The sequence below is a fragment of the Rhinolophus sinicus genome, chromosome 1 (assembly GCF_057876585.1).
Source record: "Rhinolophus sinicus isolate RSI-liver-muscle chromosome 1, RSI-T2T, whole genome shotgun sequence".
NCBI lineage: Eukaryota > Metazoa > Chordata > Mammalia > Chiroptera > Rhinolophidae > Rhinolophus > Rhinolophus sinicus.
The window spans coordinates 72700612-72722157 of record NC_142501.1 but is presented as its reverse complement, the minus strand read 5'-3'; positions in this window follow the sequence as shown (position 1 = coordinate 72722157).

Genomic DNA, 21546 nt, shown 5'->3' with positions numbered 1-21546 from the left:
GGAACTTGATGTGTAGCAAGCAGGAAGAAAACAGAAATAAAATTTTCTCTTCACCTTTGCTGTCCAGAATGTGAAATTTGTCCTCTTGGAATCTGTTTGGATGATTCAGTTTCCACAGCATGATGGAACTGTGGAAACCCTTATCAGTTTTTCAATATGAAATGAAAAGGGGTTTCCTGAAATTGTAATCATAACAGGCTGACAGGGCCCCTCTCCCTTGACTGGGCCTGGGCACATATAGTTGGAGTAAGTGGTCTGCGAGGGGTCCAGGAGTGAGGGCTGCCACAAAGGCTTCTTTCCCTAAAGCTGCCCCTACCCTTGTCTAAAATTAGACAACCATTCAGATGAATGAAGTTATAGTTTGCAGCCTTTCCAAAAAATGCAAACATCCCTGGGAAGGTTAACAGTTAAGATGACATCAGTCAGTCAATCGTTACTGTGAATTAATTCATTATCTGGCACCAAAATAAGACATTAGTAAGGCATTGAGACATTGGAGGACATTTTGAGGGAGGGGGAAGGGAGAGATAGTTTGGGAGATGATATTTTAACACAAATTATCTAGAAAGAAGAGTCTGAGGCAAAAATTAAGTCGAACAATTTCTTTTTTCTCTATAATGCTTTATTACTGTTGCTAGTTTAAACTATAAAAGTAGCACATGCTAAATAAAACAATATAGAAGCGTATAAAATGTAGTCTCCTCCTCCCCAAATTTACTTCCACTGCCATGTAAATGCCATATTAACATTTTTTTTATTGAGTATCTTTTCATTGGGCTTATTGGGTATGGTTTTTCATGTTTATACAAACTCACGTCTGCGTGTATCATATACATGATACGTGTATGTAGGGTTTTATGAGGTTTTTTCTTTTTACAAAAACATGATCATTCTATATGCTTAGTAATTCATTACGAACATCTTTCCAAGTTAATGCCTTTTCCTCATTCTTTATAATGGCTGCATGTATTCAATGATATAGTCATATCATTATTTATTCAACAATTTCTTTGTTTGTGGATATGCTCTTTATTTCCTGTTCTTTACTAGTAAAGATAATGCTTCATAATATAGTAATCAATAAGTAAACTGTGATGTAGTCATATAATGAAATACCATAGTTAAAATAGATGGACTAGATATATATGTAACAACATGTTTAGTTCTTAAAAACAATCTTGAGTGAAAAAAATACAGAATACAATTACTTATTACATAAAACATTAAACATATAAAATGAAACTATATATTGATGATGGAATGTATGGATGTAATAAAAATTTTAAAAGAAGAAAACAATAATGCTTCAAAAAATATCCCAGTACCTATAGCTGTGTATGCTGGTGCTTTTATTTCAGTAAGAAAGATTTATAAAACAAAGATACTGAGAACACTTAGGGCAAAGAGAGCAACTTTCTGTTCCTGTTTTACCTGACATGGTTTGGAGGAAATTTACTATCCTGTTTGCCAGCTTTAAACATGTTTCAATGTGTCTAATTACTTAAATTCTATTTGGAAAAGGTAGAGATATAAGAAAAATAATAATTTAAAATCCTTCTTCCAGTGTAACACTTGTACAGAACACAAACTTCAGAGGAATTTGGGACATAGTTAACCTGACTGTTCACTTTTCTTATCCTACAGCCTATATTTTTATTTAGGGTGGCAGAGCCTTGCTCTCACTTTGATAGCGTCCATCTTATTGATGGTATGATCCTGACTCTTGGAAATGTAAACACTCCAAAGAGGATCTGAGAAAAAAATTTTCTTACTCGTCTAAATACAAAGCTGGGACAGTGTATCCACCCCAAAGAGATGCAGAATAAAACAATCAGGACTAGAAAGGTCTGTGACCTTGGATTTTCAGTTCCATATAAACCCAAGTTTTATGTGGCATAGAGATCAAGGATGGAGATGTGGAGTGTAGGAGACAGTGAGTGAGGATGTGGACACATGACCCAGCGCTGCCTCCACGCCTGAAACTGTTCCTTGGAAGGTGCTGTTCTATATCTGGGCACGTACGTGTCAGCAGCCCAGCAGGTACAGGACTGGGAGCCTTGCAGGCAGCCTCTCTGGAAACAGCCTTGGTTGCAGTTTGTGGCTGTGACTGTGCCCTGGTTTGGACTCTCCCCCTGCAACTCCAGGAAGCCTGCTTGCTCTGTGTCACTCCTCAGAGAGACCATGCTGTTCAGCTCTCCCACATCCTTTGCCAGGCAGTTTGGCAAGAGCCACTGGGGCAAAGTAAAACAGAGTCCCTGCCTCTCTTCCTCCTCCCTCCCTCCCTCCCTCCCTCCCTCCCTCCCTCCCTCCCTCCCTCCCTCCCTCCCTCCCTCCTCTGCCTCTCTCTCTCTCTCTCTCTCTCTCTCTCTCTCTCTCTCTCTCTCTCTCTCTATTGAGATGTAGTTGACATATAACATTGTATAAATTTAAGGTGTACAATGTATTGATTAGCTACATTTAAGTATTGCAATAGGAGTACTACTGTAGCTTAGCGCACACCTCTATGGTCACGTAATTAACCCAACGTGGTGAGAACATTTAAGATCTTATCTCTTAGCAACTTTGAAAGTCTATAATAGAGTATTGTTGACTATAGTCACCATGCTGTGCATTAAATATCCAGAATTTATTCATCTTCTGGTTGCAAGTTTGTACCTTTAAACAACATCTACCCATTTCCCCTAACCTCTAACCCCTGGTAACCATCATTCTACTCTCTGTTTCTAAAAGTTTGGCTTTCTTAGATTTCACATACAAGTGATATCATAAAGTATTTGTATTTCTCCGTCTGAATTATCTCAGTATAATGCCCTCAAGGTCCATCCATGTTGTTGAAAACTGCAGAATTTCTTTCTTTCTCAAGACTGAATAATATAATAACATGTTCTTTATCCATTCATCCATTGACAGATTTTTTGGTTGTTTCCATATCTTAGCTATTATGAATACTGGGAATGCAAATATCTTTTCGAGATCCTGCTTTTACTTCCTTTGAACACACACCGAGAAGTGGGCTTGCTGAATCATATGGCAGTTCTATTTTTAATTTTTTGAGGACTCTCCATACTGTTTTCCATAGTTGCTGAACCAATTTATATTCCCACCAACAGTGCCCAAGGGTTCCCTCTGCTCCACATCGTTACTTCTTGTCTTCTTGGTGATAACCGTTTTAACAGTTGTGAGGTGATATTCTGGTTTTGATTTGCATTTCCCTGATGATTAGTGATGTTCAGCATCTTTTCATGTACCTGTTGGCTATTTAGACGTCTTCTTTGGAAAAATGTATATTCAGTTCCCCTGCCCATTTTTTAATTATGTTGTTTGCTGGGTTTTTGTTATTGTTCTTGTTGTTATTGAGTCGTATGAGTTCTTTATATGTGTTGGATATTAACCCCTTGGTAAATACATGATTTGCAAATATTTTCTCCCATTATATAGGTTTGTTTTTTATTTTGTTGATTTTTTTCTTTTGCTGCGTGGAAGCTTTTTTACTTTGATACAGTCCCACTTGCTGATTTTTCTTCTATAGCTTGTGGTTTTAGTGTCAGAGAATTTCTTAAATATGTATTTAAAAAACCTCTCATCCCATTTACTTGTCAGAATTCTCCCCTTTAGGTATCTTACCTTAAACATTATCTAGTTGCAGAGGTAACAAACTGAAGTCACCCTCTGAATCCTTTCTGAAAGGAAACAGAGTATATGTGTGGAGCTACAAGGGGACAATGAGGAAACCACCAAGTTAAGCATTACCTATAGACCCCAAGTTCTGGGGAGGGATTCTTTACATCTTCCTGCCCTATTGCCTCTCTACCCTTGAAACTGTCTTTCATGGTCATTGTAAATAACAAAAAAAAATGGATCAGATGTTCTTTTTCTTTGTTCCTATAGCTCACTGTTCTAACTACTATCTCAGAATTTATTGCATTCCTAAGATTTTAAAATGAAAGTATTAACGAAGTCATGTTCCAACTGATACTGAGACTCTTTAGGTCCTTAACTCACTAATACAAAGCCAAATGTATTGTATATTCTCACTAAGCCATGGGCAGTATGATTTGGCTCCCAAAGTATACACCAGTCTTTAGGTACTAAACCAAAACCAATAATTTTCAAACTACACATCCGGACTACCTGACTTCCCCACAAAAATCAAATAGCATGTCCCGCTCTAGTTTGGGAACCCTGTACATATTTTTAACCTACCATTGTAATAGAATGACCAATATCAGCCTACAAGAGTATTGATTTCAGAATTCAGGGACTGTGTTTTAGTCATCCTTTTATTTTTAGCTCCCAGTATAACGCCTTGCACATAGTAGGCACACAACTAATATTTGTCAAATGGTTGTGAAATGAAAAAATGAAGTGGGAGAGAAAACCAAAATTTATTGAACAACTACTACATGCTAGGCTCTGGGGTAAGTGCTTTGCAAAAATCATTGTATTCTTTGGTATTTGTTAGTGTTCTGCATGCTTTATGGGTCCAGGAACCGCACTGGGACTAGCGGAGACTATAGGAAGATGCATTTCCGTTCAACATTAAGAACTTTATATTGTCCAAATCTGACTACAGATGGAGTTGGCTGCCTCCATCTTTATGAATTCCCTATGACTATACATAGATTGAAGATGTTATATGGGGACCCAAGCTTCAAGTGGAGTGGGGGCTGTCAACCAGGCAGGGTCCCACACTCAGATGCCTACAGAATCCAGGAACAAAGCATAAATAAGAGAAGAGGACAAGTGTAAGAAGTACTCATTTCCCCCTTAACACCGAGTAAAGTAGTTACAGCATCATGACAAACAGGGGCTGGCCTTCAGCTTCTAAATTGGAAATAGAGAGTAATAGGGTCTGTGCATAGTCCTTCTGACGAGGACAATTGCTATTTAGCATCAATAGCTTATGTGCAGGAATATGGGTCCTGTGTTGAGAAATCTTTCTGTTTTTCAAGAGGAGCCGGGAATTCTCATTTTTATGTAAAACCGCCTGATTCTTAAATGTGCTATCAAAAATTCCATTGGGGAGAAAAGAAAAAACACTATGAGCCACACAACATGTCTACACATTTGGCCGATGGTCAGGTTGTTATCTCTGCAACTAATAATGTTTAAGGTACTTTCAACCCGAGAGTCTTGAAATATTTGCCTTATGGAATGGTGATAATCCAGTGTTTGGTTGTAAATGATAAATCCCGATATTTAATGACACTGTCCTAGGTTCCCAAACTTTCTACCTTGAACTTTTACACAAGAGGATTCATTTGTGCTGGTCCTATTTTATTTTACTGCTTTCTGTCATCACCATCATCGCATCAAAGGCTTGTCTGATTATTTTATGTCATTTCATCAGCCACAGGGTTGATTGATAACATGGGCAGAGAAAGTCAGATAATCTCATTATGGCTTCCAGCACAGGGCTCAGCTCTCAGGGGGCACAGATCAACTACAATGAATTAAAACCCTGTCCAAGGTGCTGCACCCGTGTGTGACAATATTGTGACAGTTCCCGTTTTGTATTACCTTTCCAGGTGTTCTCTTAGCAAAATTGGAGAAGGCCCACCTCCAGTGAATATCCTTTGACCATTAGGTGAAAACTGACCTAGAATAGAAGCTTTTACTTTTTTATAAAATAAATTTGTATAATTTTTTTATATATATAAATCAAGAAGAAGTTCTTGATTTGGGTTGATGGAAGATGTTTTCTGTTATCTGGAATCAGAAAAAGTTGTGCAGAAACCACAAACATCCTCTCCTGGGAGGATATAGTCCATGTCCTATGAGGTTGCAATTGTTGATTTCTACGGAATGACCTGGAATGGCTTAGATCAGCTCTGCTCTGGGCTATAAAAAAAATCCCAAGTCCATTCCTTTCTTTGTTTTCTTTGTTGATGTCTTAGTTCATTCGGGCAGCTATAACAAAGTACCATAAACTGGGTGGCTTATAAACAACAAACATTTATTTCTCACAGTTCTGGAGGCCGAAAAGTCTAGGATCAAGGCAGCAGCAGATTCAGGGTCTGGTCAGGACACGTGGTAACTTCACATGGAAGGGACAAGCTAGCTCCCCGGGGTCTCGTTTATAAGGGCGATAGTTGCAATCATGAGGGCTCCACACCCATGACCTACTCACCTCCCAAAGGCCACACTTCCTAATATCATCACCTTGGAGTTAGGATTTCAATATATAAATCTTGAGGGGACACAAATATTCAAACTATATGATTTGGGTTATACTTTTTCCCATTCCAATGGAATGATCTTATTTGCCACATTTACAATTTTGGTATGTCCTAGAGGAGGCTGCTTGGCCAACTTTTAGGGTTGTAGGATTTAGAGGTAACTTCTGTAAATAAAACGAAACCCTGTGGTTCCATGTGGTCCATCCTCTTTACCAGGAAACAATTAGGGTGAAGGATAAACCTATGGTAATGAACAGACTGAGTTTTCCTGGAGCATGCCTACTACATAGGTCTTTATAATATGGCTCAGAGTGTGCAGTGCTGGGAGACAATTGTCCAAGCGTCTTTCTGTGTCTGCCGGTGTCGCAAGTTAGATACCGACGGCCCTTTGTTCCAAACTATCTTTTCTTGATCGTTAAATAGTGTCAGCTTTGGAAGATATAATCTCTGCCTCCAGAGCAAACATCAGTTTTTCTTATAACTCTGGAAAATAAAGATAATGCCTCTCTCCAGAGTAAAGAATACGCTCGGTGCCCATTATAAAAAATTCACATTCCCTAGTCTCAGGGTTTGTCTCCTATTGTACAATCCTCTCTGTATCCATGTATCATCTGGCCTTCTTCATTTTGCTCTGTGGGAATTGGTGAAAAATGCTGATACTCTGGCTAATGCTGTTGTAAATAATAAAACATCTTTTGGGGCTGATCCAGGAGACTTTTGTCTTTTAGTATCCACAAAACTGTACTGGGATAAATTGTTAGCTTGTAAATACAGTTAAGTGTCTGACATTTAATTCTTGACTAGCAACTGATTCAGTTTTCAAGAATTTTAGATCCACAGGCAAAGAAGAGGGTACCAAAGTGGCTGGATAATGGATCCTGATTATCAAGGGGAAACTGGGTTGCTGTGGGGTAGAGAGAGCTATTTCTGGAGTCCCAGGGGGCCTCTGGCAGCATCCCTGAGAATGGGGCCAATAAAAACCTTTAATGGAAAGTGGCCGGTTAGCTCAGTTATTTAGAGAGTGGGGTAGACCAATGTTGCTGGTTCAATCCCCACATTGGCCACTGTGAGGTATGCCCTCCTTAAAAAAAAAAAAAAAAAAAAAAAAAAAAAAAATGAGTGAATGAAGGAGAGGCACTAGATGTAAATCTTAAATTTTAAAAAATGGAAAACAGCAGCAATCCAATAAAAAAAAAGACAATGGAGGATTCAGAGTTTTGACAGTAAATGTGTAGACCATTTCACTAGGTAAAAATACAGAACACGTGGCAGAATAAGGAATTTATAAATATCAAAGATGGATCTTGAGCAGATACAGAAATGAAGACCATGGCAGTGGCAGTTCTGCATATTTTCTTCCTGGCTAATTTTCTTTTTAATCCCCCCCTCCTTTCTCCTTATTGTTTACTTTTATAATATAGTCTTTAGGTTATCTAATGTCAGATAGGACTATGACTGAACTAGAAGAAAAATCAACATCATCCAGAGATGGATACTGTGATCATCGGCCATAAATGAATATCACTACTCCTGGGACTTGGTGCTTTTATATTTGAGGGGAAAGTGTTAGAGCACCTTCATTTGTACGAAGGATACTTGTATTTTGTCAGGTAGAAGCATAAAGATGTTAGTGTTGAGGTGTGGATGTTCAAGTGTATATATATGTTTTTCTAATGTGCTCTCTCTCTCTCTCTCTCTCTCTCTCTCTCTCTCTCTATATATATATATATATATATATATATATATATATATATATATATATGCTCTCTCTCGCTCTCTCTCTCTATATATGTATAGATAGATAGATAGATAGATAGATAGATAGATAGATAGATAGATAGATAGATAGATAGATAGATACAGAAAAAAAGAGAGAGAGAGAGAAAGAGTTTACATGTATTCGTGTGTGAATGCAGATTAGTCAAAGGGGAGAGATGGTGCTGGTTAATTTACCTGTTATCACTGGGTTCCAAATCTACTGTTCTTTACCAGCTCGCTTCCTGTTGGGTTTGCGAATAGAGCACATTAGAAAAGGGCAGGATGAAGGGACAGGGGAATTCCTTCTTCCTGCTTGCTGTTTCTGTCAGCATTACTCCAGCAACAGCACTTCATCCCAGGAGTGTTAATTGGTTACAAACTCCAGCTTCTTTCTGGCACCCCTAGGACCAGTCATATTTCACCACTTCCGAGGTGTCAGCGCGAGCTTGGCAGCTCTACGGCCTGAGCTCCAGAGCCATGACCTCTTCTCCAAGCTTCTAGATTCTGTTAACCCCCACTTTCCTTTTGTTTCCCCCAACCGTAGTAGTGGTAGCTGTTTCCTGCACTTGTTATCTCTGCAACACCTCACTGATCTCCTTTTGCTCTTACATCCCCCCAACACTTATGTAACTAGTTTCTCACATTAACTTTTCTATATTGAAGTACTGAGTGCAATTCCATGTTCCTGAGTGGACCCTGTCAGACATAGCTGACTTTGAGATATACTCTTCAATAAGATAAACTCTTATTTATATTTCTATCAGAGAATTGCACTGTAGGTGAATATTAGTGCTACTTAAAGTTGCCAATTTGACTTTTTTGAAAAGATGTTTATTAAAATATAGCTAACGTAGAATGTTATATTAGTTTCATGTATGCACAATAGTTATTCAACATTTATTTACCTGAAGAAGTGATCACCATGATAAGTCCAGCAACCGTCTGACACTGTACCATGCTGTCACAATATTACTGACTACATTCCCCATGCTGTCCATTACATCCCCATGACTTATTTGTTTTATACCTGGAAATTTGAACCTCTTATTTCCCTATTTTGTAACTACCAATTTGTACTTCTTAATTCCTTCCCTTTTCTCACCCATTCCCAACCCCTGTCCCATCTGGCCACTATCAAAATCTCCTCTGTATCTATGAGTTTGTTTCTGTTTTGTTTGTTTATTTTGTTCTTTAGATTACACATATAAGTGAAATCACATTGCATCTGTCTTGCTATCTGACATGCTTCACTCAACACAGTACCTTCCAGGTCCATCCATGCTGCCGCAGATGGCAAGAACCCATTCCCTTTCCTGGCCAAGCAATATTCCATTGTTTATATGTATCACCTCCTCTTTATCCATTCATTCATTGACAGACACCCAGGCTGCCTCCACATATTGGCCATTGTAAACACTGCTACAATGAACATATGGATGCCCATGCCTCCTCGAAGTAGCATTTTGGGTTTCTTCGGGTAAATACCCAGAAATGGGAATACTGGGTACTTCTTTGTCACTTGTTATGGCCTTTGTTTTAAAGTTTATTTTGTCTGGTATAAATAATGCTACCACAGCTTTTTTTTTTTTTTTTTTTTTTTTTCCATTTTCATGAAATATTTTTTCCCCATCCCTTTACTTTCAGTCTATATGTGTCTTTTGATCTGAAGTGAGTCTCTTATAGGCAGCATATGTAAGGGTCTTGTTTTCTTATCCATTCAACTACCTATGTTTTCATTGGAGCATTTAATCTATTTACATTTAAAGTAAGATACGTAGTCATTGCCATCTTTATTATTACTCATATTTTTTATCTTTTTTCTTTTCTGTTTTTTTTTTCATTTGTCTTAAAGAAGTCCCTCTAAAATTCCTTGTAATACTGGTTTTGTGGTGATGAACTCCTTACCTTTTTCTTGTCTGAGAAGTTCTTTATCTGTACTTCAATTCTAAATGATAGCTTTGTAGGGTAATCTTGGTTGTAGGTCCTTACTTTTCATCAGTTTGAATACTTCCTGCCAATTCCTTCTGGCCTGTAAAGTTTCTATTGAGAAATCAGCTGATAGTTATACGGGAGCTCCCTTGTAGATAACTGCTTTTCTCTTGTTACTTTTAAGATTCTCTCTTTGTCTTTAACTTTTGGCATTTTAATTATGATGTGTCGTGCTGTGGGCCTCATTGGGTTCATCTTGTTTGGGACTCTCTGTGCTTCCTGAGCTTGTATATCTATTTCCTTTGCCAGGTTAAGGAAGTTTTCAGTCATTATTTCTTCAAATATGTTTTCAATTCTTTGCTGTTTCTCTTCCCCTTCTGGTACCCCTATGTTGTGAATGTTGGTATGTTTAATGTTGTCCCAGAGGCCCCTTAAACTATCCTTTTTTTTTTTTTTTCGATTCTTTTTGCATTTTGCTGTTCTGATTGGGTGTTTTCTGCTACGATCCTCTGCTTCATCTAATCTACTGTTGATTCCCTCTAATGTGTTATTCATTTCCGTTATTGTATTCTTTATTTCTGATGGTCTTTTTTCATGTTTTCTATTTCCATTTTTATGTTTCCTGTCCCTTTGTTGAAATTCTCCCTGCTGAGATCATTGAGCATCCTTATAACCAGTGTTTGGAACTCTGCATCTGATAGATTCCTTATCTCCATTTGTTCTTTTTTTTTTTTTTTTTTTTTTTTTGGTGCTTTGTTCTTTTCTTTTATTTGGAACATGTTTCTTTATCTCCCCATTTTGGCTGCCTCTCTGTGTTTGGTTTTATGTAGGGCTTCTATGCCTCCTGGTCCTATGTAGTAGGTATCTTATGGGACCCAGTGATGCAGTTTCCCTGGTCACCAGAGCAGGGTGTTCCAGGTATGTCCCTTTGTGTGGGTTGTGTGTGCCTTCCTATTGCAGTTGAAACTTGATTGCTATTTGTATGTCAATGGGAGACATTGACCCTCAGGCTGATTGGTTGTGAGGCCTGGCTGTGACTACAGTGGAGGAGCTGTGGTGCAGGGGCTGGCCCTACAGAGCAGGGTTTGCTTTAGTGGGGCTCTGGTGCCTGCCCAGTGTGCCCTTTGGGGGTGTCACCCTTAGAGGTGGCTGGGTGATGCTCCAGCTCAGTTCAAAGCTGGCCCCTGGGGCTGCCAGCCCTGGGTCTCCTGGGAGAGGATCCACTGCAGACCAAGTTCAGCTGCAATCTGTGCCCTGCCTGGGGCCACCTGGAATGAGCCACAAAGCAATGCAGAGATGACTGCCATGTGTGCTGTGCTTGGAGGTGCCTTGACAGGTCAGTCGCAAACCAAGGCCAGCTGTCACTAATGCTAGGCTTAGGGCTACTCAACCAGAGGAACAGGACACGCCAAAGCCAGATGCTGCCTGTTTGAGTTTTGTTAATCTTGATTTTAGGAAAGTCTGCAGCATGAGCCAAGGCAAGCTGTTTATGTGAAGTAGCCACTGGAAGCAGCTTGGATGTGCCTGAAAGTTGGGTGGGGTGTGGTCTCAGGGAATCACTAGGGCAGGACAGACAAAAGGTGATAGCCAGTTTGATGGAGACTCAGATATGCATCTGCGTGTGTCTGCATGCAGGGAGGGAGAGTTTTCAACAAAGAAATAATGGTTTCCACCAGCTCTTCCATCCAGGAGAAAACTGCCCCTTCAGCTCTCACCCTGAAGCTAGACAATTCAGTTCCTCCCCGTGTGTTTCTGGTGCCTTCCGAGCTGCTGCCCCAGTGCTGGAGCTCAGAGCAAGTGAGTCTGATGGTGGGTAAGTCCATGCGCAGGCCCTTTAAGAGAATTACCTGAGAGTGCAGCAGCCCTTCATCTCACTCAGCCACAACCTTTCCTGGTTTTCACAGCAAGAAGTTATAGGGACTTCTCTCCCCAGCACTGAAACCCTGGGCCTGGGAGCGGCTGGGTCCCCTTGCTCCTCAGCAGGGGACTTCCACAGTCAAGATATCCCTCCCAGTTTGTAATGGTCACACACAAGTGTGGAACCAGCCTATCTGTGTCTCTGCCCCTCCTACCAGTCTCAAGGTGGCTTCTGTATGTGGTTGTAGGGCTAGACTTCAGGAGAGTTCAGCTAGACTTCAGGAAATACCCAATAATGGTGGTTCTGTGGTTTGGTGGTAATTAATGTGGTCCAGAGAGGAAATGAACACAGAGTTTACTTACTCTGCCATCTTGACGAGAAGTTCAGTTTAACTTTTATAATGTCACTTGAGGCATGAAGTTTGATGAAGAAAAGTTAAAATTATGAGCAAATGTGTATTTTGAGGTAACTTACAAATTTCTGTTACTATCGTATTTCTGTCATTGTGTTTTCAAGTGGTCCTTATAAACAGCATTTAGGACAGTTTTTTAAATTTAATTACTCAGATTCTGATTTTAAGGGGCAAATTCAGTTCATTCACAATTAGTATAGAAACTTGATATATTTGATTTTAATTCTTCCATTTTACTCTGATTTTTTTAAATTAACTTTTCTGTTGTTTTCTTTTTACTTTTCTCTATTTTTGCTGGTTTGGTCATCCTAAATTCCATCCTTATTTCCCTGAATAACTATGTGACTAAATAAAAGAGTACATTTTTTTTCTTTGAGAAAAACCAGAGTTTTAAAATATTATTTTTCTAATGTTCATGATCTGATTTATATGGTTCTGCCAGGAATCTGTTGGGAAAACTACATTGGCAGAATAGATTCAGAAGATGTCTTCCTGGGTACTATAGACTCCACAATGGTGAGATTGCTTTGGCTTTCCATTAGATACTCCCTTCTTGCCCTGTGCACACACAGGGCATGCGCGTACACACACACACACACACACACACACACACACACACACACCTCCTCTAAAACATAAAGAAAAGTAAATTAAAAGGGAAAAGTTGAAATCAAAAACGTTCTGTAATGAAAAGAGCTTATGACCTGAATTGACTTGAAAGTTGTTGCCTGCCTTTATAGTCTGATATGCCTTGGTATGCTTTTTCCTCTCTCAAGAAAGCATTGCTTATACTGACAATACTGACAAACTCCTGTTCATCCTTTGAGAAGCAGCCCAATGGTCTTTGCTGTAAATCTTTTCCTGACCACCCTATCCAAACCGTCTCTATGCCCTCTCCACCGCTCATGCATGCCTCCATTACAGCCCCTAAAACATTGTTTGCAATTCTTGTCCTCTGCTTGAGGCTACCTGTTGTTTGAGGGCAGAAACTTCAGTTCATTTATTACTTTATCTTCAGTACTTAGCACCAATGCTTAATTAATGCTTGTTGAGTAAATGAATGTTTCACTAACAGTAAACAATTTATGTATAGCAACATATTTCTGGCATCTCTTTCATTTTAGCTTTTTTCCTAAAGCAACAGAAAAACAATTTCAGAGTTAATGTTGCCTCTAAGGAACATAACTAGTATCTTCAGTAGTCTTATTAATGTATTTCCCCAATATTTTGAAAATTTGAGTTGAGCCCTTCTGCACCCAAGTCTCCGCTCCTCGAAGATTCTTTGGCAGATTTCCACGTGTGTATCAATGACTAACTATCTGAAGTCAACTTCAACCTTCTTGCTCCGTGGGAGCAAACATTGGCCACTAGCCTAACTGCTAGTCCCACTAGCTAAAAGTATTTCCAGTGAGACATCCTGAGGGCTAATGCAGTTTTTGGTAATTTGAGGCCTTTTCTTTTCTTTTCTTTTCTTTTCTTTTCTTTTCTCTTCTCTTCTCTTCTCTTCTCTTCTCTTCTCTTCTCTTCTCTTCTCTTCTCTTCTCTTCTCTTCTTTTCTTTTCTTTTCTTTTCTTTTCTTTTCTTCTTTTTCCCCAGAGAGGCTTTCATGAACCCCTATCCTTTAATCTAAAGTTATCTTTTTAACTTCCACTTCTCTAGGTTAAAGCCTTTATTTAGCATGACAGCCTCTGAGTGTTCTCCAACTCTGACTGACATTCCACTTGATTATATGTTCAGTCAATACCTAAAATCAATGCAAAAAAAAGTGAAGTCAGAAGGTTTGAAACATAAATCCATTAAGGCCTGACATATTCTGGAAATTTTAGTGAATAGCACACAGTCACTCTCTGCTCCAACTACAAAAATAACACCATAGTTTTAAACTAAAATAAGTAACTTGGACCTCCTTTGTAAGAAAGTCATCATTTTAAAAAATGCAGAGAAACCATTGGGAAGCAATTTCTATAAATTCAAGCAAGGGCTCTTCATTACAAGAGTGAAGATAGTTTATTTTCCTTTTCTTATCTGTTACAGAGGGAGGTGTAGGGGAGGAAAAATAATTTTCCTCTACACTTCTAAGTTCTTCTGGCTGGTCTAATAATAAAACTGACATGAGAAAGATAACAGGAGAAAATAACCACATATTTTAGGTATGTAGATATGGGGTTTCCGTAAGAATATGGGACCTGAAGACAAATCGGCCGTTGAGGCTTATGTGTAATCTTGAGCTAAGGTGAAGGGGCTAGTGGTTTGGATTTCAAAAGGAAGGGAGGTGATTCACAGGTAGATGAGAAGGAGCAAACATTCAGTAAACAAATTCTTGCCAGGCCCCCCAGAAGCAATGGGACACAGAGGGGAGTCTAGCAAACAGACTTTGCTAGGTTCCTCCCTGTCTGCCACACTTAGTTCCTATTAAAGTATAGTTGTCTATGATGATAGGTCCCTTCATAGAGCAGGTCCTCTATCTAAATTCTTTTAGGCAGTTTGAGGGAAGGGCAAAGATTCTTCCTTAGTCTTTTGTTTCTTCAAAGTACGCAGCTTAAAATAATCAGTATGCCCAAAAAGGCTTGTTTGGAGGTGGCAAAACTCAGCTCCACCTCAGAGATAATACCAGAAGATATTTTGAAACTGGTCAAGCAGATGTTTCGCATTCCCAGTTATGTCAAAGGTGTTCCTACTACTTGTTATCTGTGCCGTTCTCCACCACGAATGTTCTCTCTGCTTCTCTTCTGTCTAGGTACTGAAATCTTCTTTTTCCTTCGACACCAGGCTGACGCCCTGCATCCTGGACCAAGATAATTGGCTTCTATTAAGAAATAGTATAATTTCAACATTCAATTTGTCCATATTGGACTTTGTGCTTGTTTGTTTTCAAAGAACTTTTAATCATGTAAATATTGTTACTGTCAATGGAGCAGAATATGCCACCCAAAATATGTCACTTTGGTATATTGATTATTTTGAGCTGTAGACACTTGAAAAACAGTAAAGGCAAGGAGAGGCTTTCTCTGAACTCCCCTTACCTGCCCCTTACTCAGTTGTCATAGATCCCCTCTCAGGAGTTTCATCAACCAGGGAAGATTGACTGTTATCACAGAAAAGACTTTGTCACAACTATCCCCATCTATTCTTCTAAGGGCCCATTCATCTTTCCTAAAAATCACTTACTCTCCCCAAAAAGGCCTGCATCCCCTCTCCACTTTTCCTTTTAAGATGGTATTCCTGACTCTTAAAGCTGTTTCTTTGAGTTACTCATTTTTCCTGGGTATCTCCCATGTATACATGAGGCGTGCCTGTTAACAAATTTCTTGTGTTCCTCTTGTTAATCTGTCCTTTATTACAAGGATGTCAGCTAAAAATTCAGAGGGTGGAGAGGAAATTATTTTCTTCCCCTACAATTGTTAGAATGATATGAAAAAAAGTCACAAAATTGTTTCTTCTAAATCATCTGTGATACATTTTTAGAAAAGTAGGAAAAATATGCCAATATGTTAAAGTTAAAAATTGAAAAAATAAGCTCATTGAAAATCCATACCCCTTCACCTAGATCCAATACTGCCCCACACTTTAGAGGGCCCTTTATGTCCTCCAGCTTTGCTCGTTCGTAAGGCATAAGGAATATTCTAGGACAAGAGGCACACCCATCTGAGCTCATCTCCACCCACAGTCCTCATTTTTATTCCATGCTTCAGGTATCATAGGCCCCAGAACTCCTGCTACTTTCATATTTTGGGGCGGGGGGTCTGACTTTCTGAGTTTAGGCCATAGCCACTATGCACACCCTTGGCCCAAAGGTGGCCAAGAAACAGCTGTTTGTGGAAGTAGGAAGCGGTGGTATGGATGTATCAGGGAGAAAAAAAATAATTTCCCTGTCTTCTTCTAAGTTCTTGGCTAAGACCCCTATAACAAAAGACAGATTAATAAGAGAATAACAGGAGTTTATTAACATGTATACTTCATATACACATTGGACATACTCAGGGAAAAATGAGTAACTTAAAGGTTTAGTTAGAACTTGAGTTTATATAGTATTTTAGCAAAGAAACAATCAATGTTTATAGAAGTGACAAATCAAAGGTAAAAAAATACTTTGAGTCTCTATGGGCAGCAAATAATGGGAAGGCAAATAGGTGGGAAACTGATAGTAGATATAATCTGCTTAGTAAAATTTGTTATGTAGATTCCTCTGGTGCCATTTCCAGGTAGATAGGGTCTCAAATTCTCTCTGGTGGTTAACTTTTGTCCTTCCTGGTAGAGAGAGCAGGAAAGACAACTTATGTCCTGCTTCTAGGCAAATAGAGGGAAGAGGGGGAGCCTTTCTTGTATCTGTTTCTTCTCCATTGCCTTCAGCTCAAAATTATTATTATACCAAAGTGGCATATTTTAGGGAGTGGCATTTCTACCCTTCAGATGGTGCTTGACTACATGAACTGAGGTGTTCACACACGTGCATGCGGCCCCTTATGATGCAGGATGGACCTAGGGGTGGGAAGAAAAAGGGGACTGGCTGCAGGCCGGAAGACCAGGACTACCTCCCCTTGCATTGCTGTATTCTAGCATGAAACTTATAGGGGTTTGTGAATTCTAAATTTGAACTTGACTTCTAGATCATTATGAAGATATATTGGTCAAAGTAGAGGATATAACACATATCATTATTTTGTTAGTTTGCCTTACAATTTTAAATATTTAGACACAAGGTGTATGAGCTTCCATTTTTACTTTTGCCCCAGGCCATGCAGGGTTAGGAACAGGCCTGCTTAAATATATGAATTAACGTTTTGCTACACTGGCTTGCTCTATCTATCTATCTATCTATCTATCTATCTATCTATCTATCTATCATCAGGTTGGTGCAAATGTAATTGCACTTTTTAAATTTTTTAACCTTTTAAACCGCAATTACTTTTGCACCAACTCAGTATCTATCCATCTATCATCTATCTATGTCATTGTGCCTGTTTTTAAAAATGTTGGACCATTTGAAAGTAGGTTGCAGACATCATCATGACACTTTAATTACCTCACTATGTGTTTTTCTAAGAACAAGGATATTCTCCTATATGACTACAGTACCATATCACATGAAAGAAGTTTAATGTTGCTGTAATAAAATTATCTAACATATAGCCTACATTCCAACTACTCTGCATTGTCTTAAAAATGCCCTGTTGAGAGTCTTTTGTTTGGGGTTCCCCCCCAATCAAGGATCCAATCAAGGATTACCCATTACATTTGTGTTTCATGTTGTGTAGTAGTGAAATGATGAAAACACCAAGAAAGCCTTTCTCTTATTATAAACAGAAGTCAACTTAGATTCCTCACTGTAATTGGTGGAAATGTTAAAACACTAAACACATTTTATGAAAATAGAATACCAAGTCTTCAGAATTTTAAGGGAGTGTGGGGAGAATAAATGCCTACAGCTTTCAAGCTTTAATTTCACAGGTTTTTCCCCGGCTGTTATTGCTAAATGATGTGCATCTACTTTTTTCTTTTGTAGGCTTCTGCTATGGCTTGATTAATTTGACGTCATTAATCCTAAAATTTAAGAGGAATAAAGGCAATGTCAGATGAGGGAATTTTTTAAGTAAATCAAACCTTAAGCCAGTTGTGCTCATGTGATTTTAATGAACAAATTTGTGCTTTTGCATATTTGCAAATCCTTGCAGTATTAAATACTGATTTTCTTACCTCTCTTTTGGTCCAACTTTTCTTTCTGTGTCCTCATGTGTGGCAGTAAAACATTGATGTTTATGAAAACTCAGTCATTTGCCGATAGCTCATTCTGTTTCATGGCAACACACTGTAATGTTATAAGCATCTATCTTATACAATTTTATTCAAAAATGAAAGTGTTCTTAAGAAGAAACACATTAAACAGACAAGCATTGGGTATTAGAGATCAATACCCTTAGATATTCATTTGGAGTTTTCAGTATGTTTTTATTTGAGCCCAAGAGTCTATGGAAAGACTAACTTTTTAAAATATGAGAAAAGAAGTATAAAGGCCTTTTCTAACAAAATCCTGACTTCCTAAAAATTATCTTCAAATGATTTGCTTTATTCTTAAAGGCACAAATAATTGAAGATCAGAAATATAATACAGTTGTTGCCTTTATCCACGGTTTCACTTTCCACAATTTCAGTTACCTGTGGTCAACTGCGGTCTGAAAATACATTAAATGGAAAATTCCAGAAATAAGCAATTCATAAGTTTAAATTGCACAGTGTTCTGAGTAGGGTGATGAAATCTCACACCATCTGGGAGGTGAATCCTCCCTTTGTCCAGTGTATCCACGCTGTGTAGATTACCCACCCATTAGTCACGTAGTACCTGTCACAGTATTGCGATGTTTGTGTTCAAATAATCCTTGTTTTACTTAATAATGGCCCCAAAGCACAAGAGGAGTGATGCTGTCAATTCAGATATGCCAAAGAGAAGCTGTAAAGTGCTTCCTTTAAGTGAAAGGGTGTGTACGGGTAGGATAAAACATATGTATAGAGTTCAGGACCGTCCAGTTTCACATGTCCATATGGAACGTGTCCCCCACGGAAAAGAGGACTACTGTATTGTCTACGAGGTCTAACAACTAAGTTGAGAACTTCTTGCAACGATGTTGCTAACCATTTTTTATATCAGAGGGATTATTCATTATGAATTTGTACCAAGTGGACAAAGAGTTAACCAAGTTTACTATTTGGAAGTCCTGAAAAGGCTGCATGAGAAAGTTAGACGACCTGAAGTTTTCACCAACAATTCATGGCTCTTGCATCACGACAATGCACCAGCTCACACAGCACTGTCTGTGAGGGAGTTTTCAGCCAGTAAACAAATAACTGTATTGGGACACCCTCCCTACTCACCTGATCTGGCCCCCAGTGACTTCTTTCTTTACCCAAAGGTAAAGGAAACATTGAAAGGAAGACATTTTGATGACATTCAGGACATCAAGGGTAATATGACGACAGCTCTGCTTTTCAAAATTGCTTTGAAGGGTGGGCTAGGCACTGGTGTTTGTGCATAGCTTCCTAAGGGGAGTACTTTGAAGGTGACCATAGTGATAAGGTATGTAGCACCTTTTCTAGGATGAGTTTGCAAACTTAATTGTCCGACCTCATATGTAGTGTGTTGTGTCAATATAGAAATTTAATATTCAGTGAATCTTCCTGTATCTAAGTCAATGCTATTCAAAATGTAGTCCATCGGCAGGTGCCAAATAGCAAATTATTTATTTTCGGTTGTTGACATAAATTTCTAGGCCCAAGATGGAGCCGCTCCTGCCCTGGAGCCACGTCAGCAAATTGAAACTTAGCTCTCATGTCCCTGTAAAGGCTCCACTTGGCCAGAAACACAGTATCTCCCATCAGCCAATCCCAACACACCAAGCCAATGGGCTCTATACTTACTTCCTTGTTCCTTCTCACCCCAAACAAGGCTAAGTATGGGGCTCTAATCCTTCAGGTAGTTTCTGTTTTTTCTTTTTTTTTTTTTTTTTTGTTCTTTATTGTTTATGCTATAAAAGCTTCCTGGCTTCTACCCCATTTTGCAGTTCTTCAAAAGGAGACTGTTAGCTTCATGAAGTGTTCAAGTTTGTTTTTATCACCTCGGTTGTATTCTTTAATCATTTTTTAACACCGTCTGTAAGGAAATACACAATAAATTGAGAGTAAGCATTTGAAAACTTACAAACCAATACATCAGAGTGCTTTTCTATATGTTGAATCTAAGAATAGAAACCTGTATTGTATTTCCTATATATCTTTATTCCATTTTTCTTGTTTATTTTTATTTATTTATTTATTTATGTATTTTGTATTTTATAAAACTGTGAGTTCATGATGGATTGGGAAAAGAAAAGCTGGTTCTTTACCTTGGGTAGTTTGAGAAGCACTGTCCTGAAAATGGTGTTTGGCAGTAGTGTGGAATAGAGTATGTGTGTGTGCGTGGGAAAGAGGTGAAGCAGAAAGTCATTAGATCAAAGAAATATCCTGTGTGAAATAGCTGGAGTTGAATAACTAAAGACCATATATATTTAGGCATTGTTCTTACAATTTCTCAATATGATGCAAATGAAGTGGTTCAGAACAAGTCCCTCCAAAATATGGCACTTTGACATGGAGCTTATTTTGAGCTGAAGTCAATTAAGATACAGCAGACTCAGGGAAAGCTCTTTACTTCCCCCTTAACTGCCTAAAAAAATACATTTCTCCATTTGTGAGGGAAATCTGCAATTATAAAGGCAAGTACATTAGAAAGGGTTGGGGTGGGGGGGATCTATACCAGGAAGAGAGCTACTACCACAGATCATTTTTTTTACCGAAGAAACTTACTACTAACAGGGCAACCTTTGTTTATCAAACATTTTCTCCTCTCACCTTCCCATGAATTGCTTTCCCCCCTTTGAAGCTCCAATTGCCTTGTTCCCTTTTGGGTCTCTATCTATCTTTATGGGGCCCCTCCTACACATATGTAATTAAATTTGTTTTTCTCTTAATCTATCTTATGTCATTTTGATTGTTAGGTCAGCCACAGAACCTAGATAGGTAGAAGGAAAAATTTTTCCTCCCCTCCACAAACAAATTCATAAGCCAGCAAATGGGTTAGTTAATCTCTTATTATTATTTGAAACCACTTTAAGGAAATAAATGAAACAACAAAAGATGTGCCAGGTCACAGCACTTGAACATTTTTAGTATTTTTTTCTTCTCTGATTTATTTTTTCCTCTCCACTCATTTTCCGCTTACAGTGTACACACTATTCAATAATGGCTTCCCACGTTACTAATCTAGGGGAGGGAAAAGTAATTTTCCTTTTACCCTTCTAAGGTCTACACTGGGAACCCTGTACCAAAAGACAGGATAACAAGAGAAAAACAAACAGAAGTTGATAACATGTGTGCCTCATGGATGCATGGGAGATTCCCAGGGAAAAAAATGAGTAACTCAGATCTGGCTTAGAATTCAAGCTTAAATACCATCTTCAGCTAAAGACAAAAGAGAGAGGGTATGGAGGAGGCCAGTTATCAGGAGGAAAAGTATAGTAAACAAGAGTAAGATTTGTTACACAGATTTAAGTTGGTACCTTCTCCATTGATAAGAGTTTTTTGTAATTTACTCACCCTTCTCTTCCCAGTACAGAGAAGGAGACACCCTTACACCTGGAGATTTCTTTATAAATATTAATTCCCTTTACAAAAGGGTAACTTCTATTCTGTTTTCAGAGCTTCTCCTGTGTCTGTTGTTTCTCAAAATAATCCTTATGCCAATGAGGCATATTTGGGGGTCACCCATTCTGCCACCCTTCACTAATCATTAGGGTCAATATCTATATTCACTTCACTTTTGCCTCAAATTCTTTCATCAAGATGTGTGAACCACTTGTCTCTTTCTCGTTAACTATTCTTTA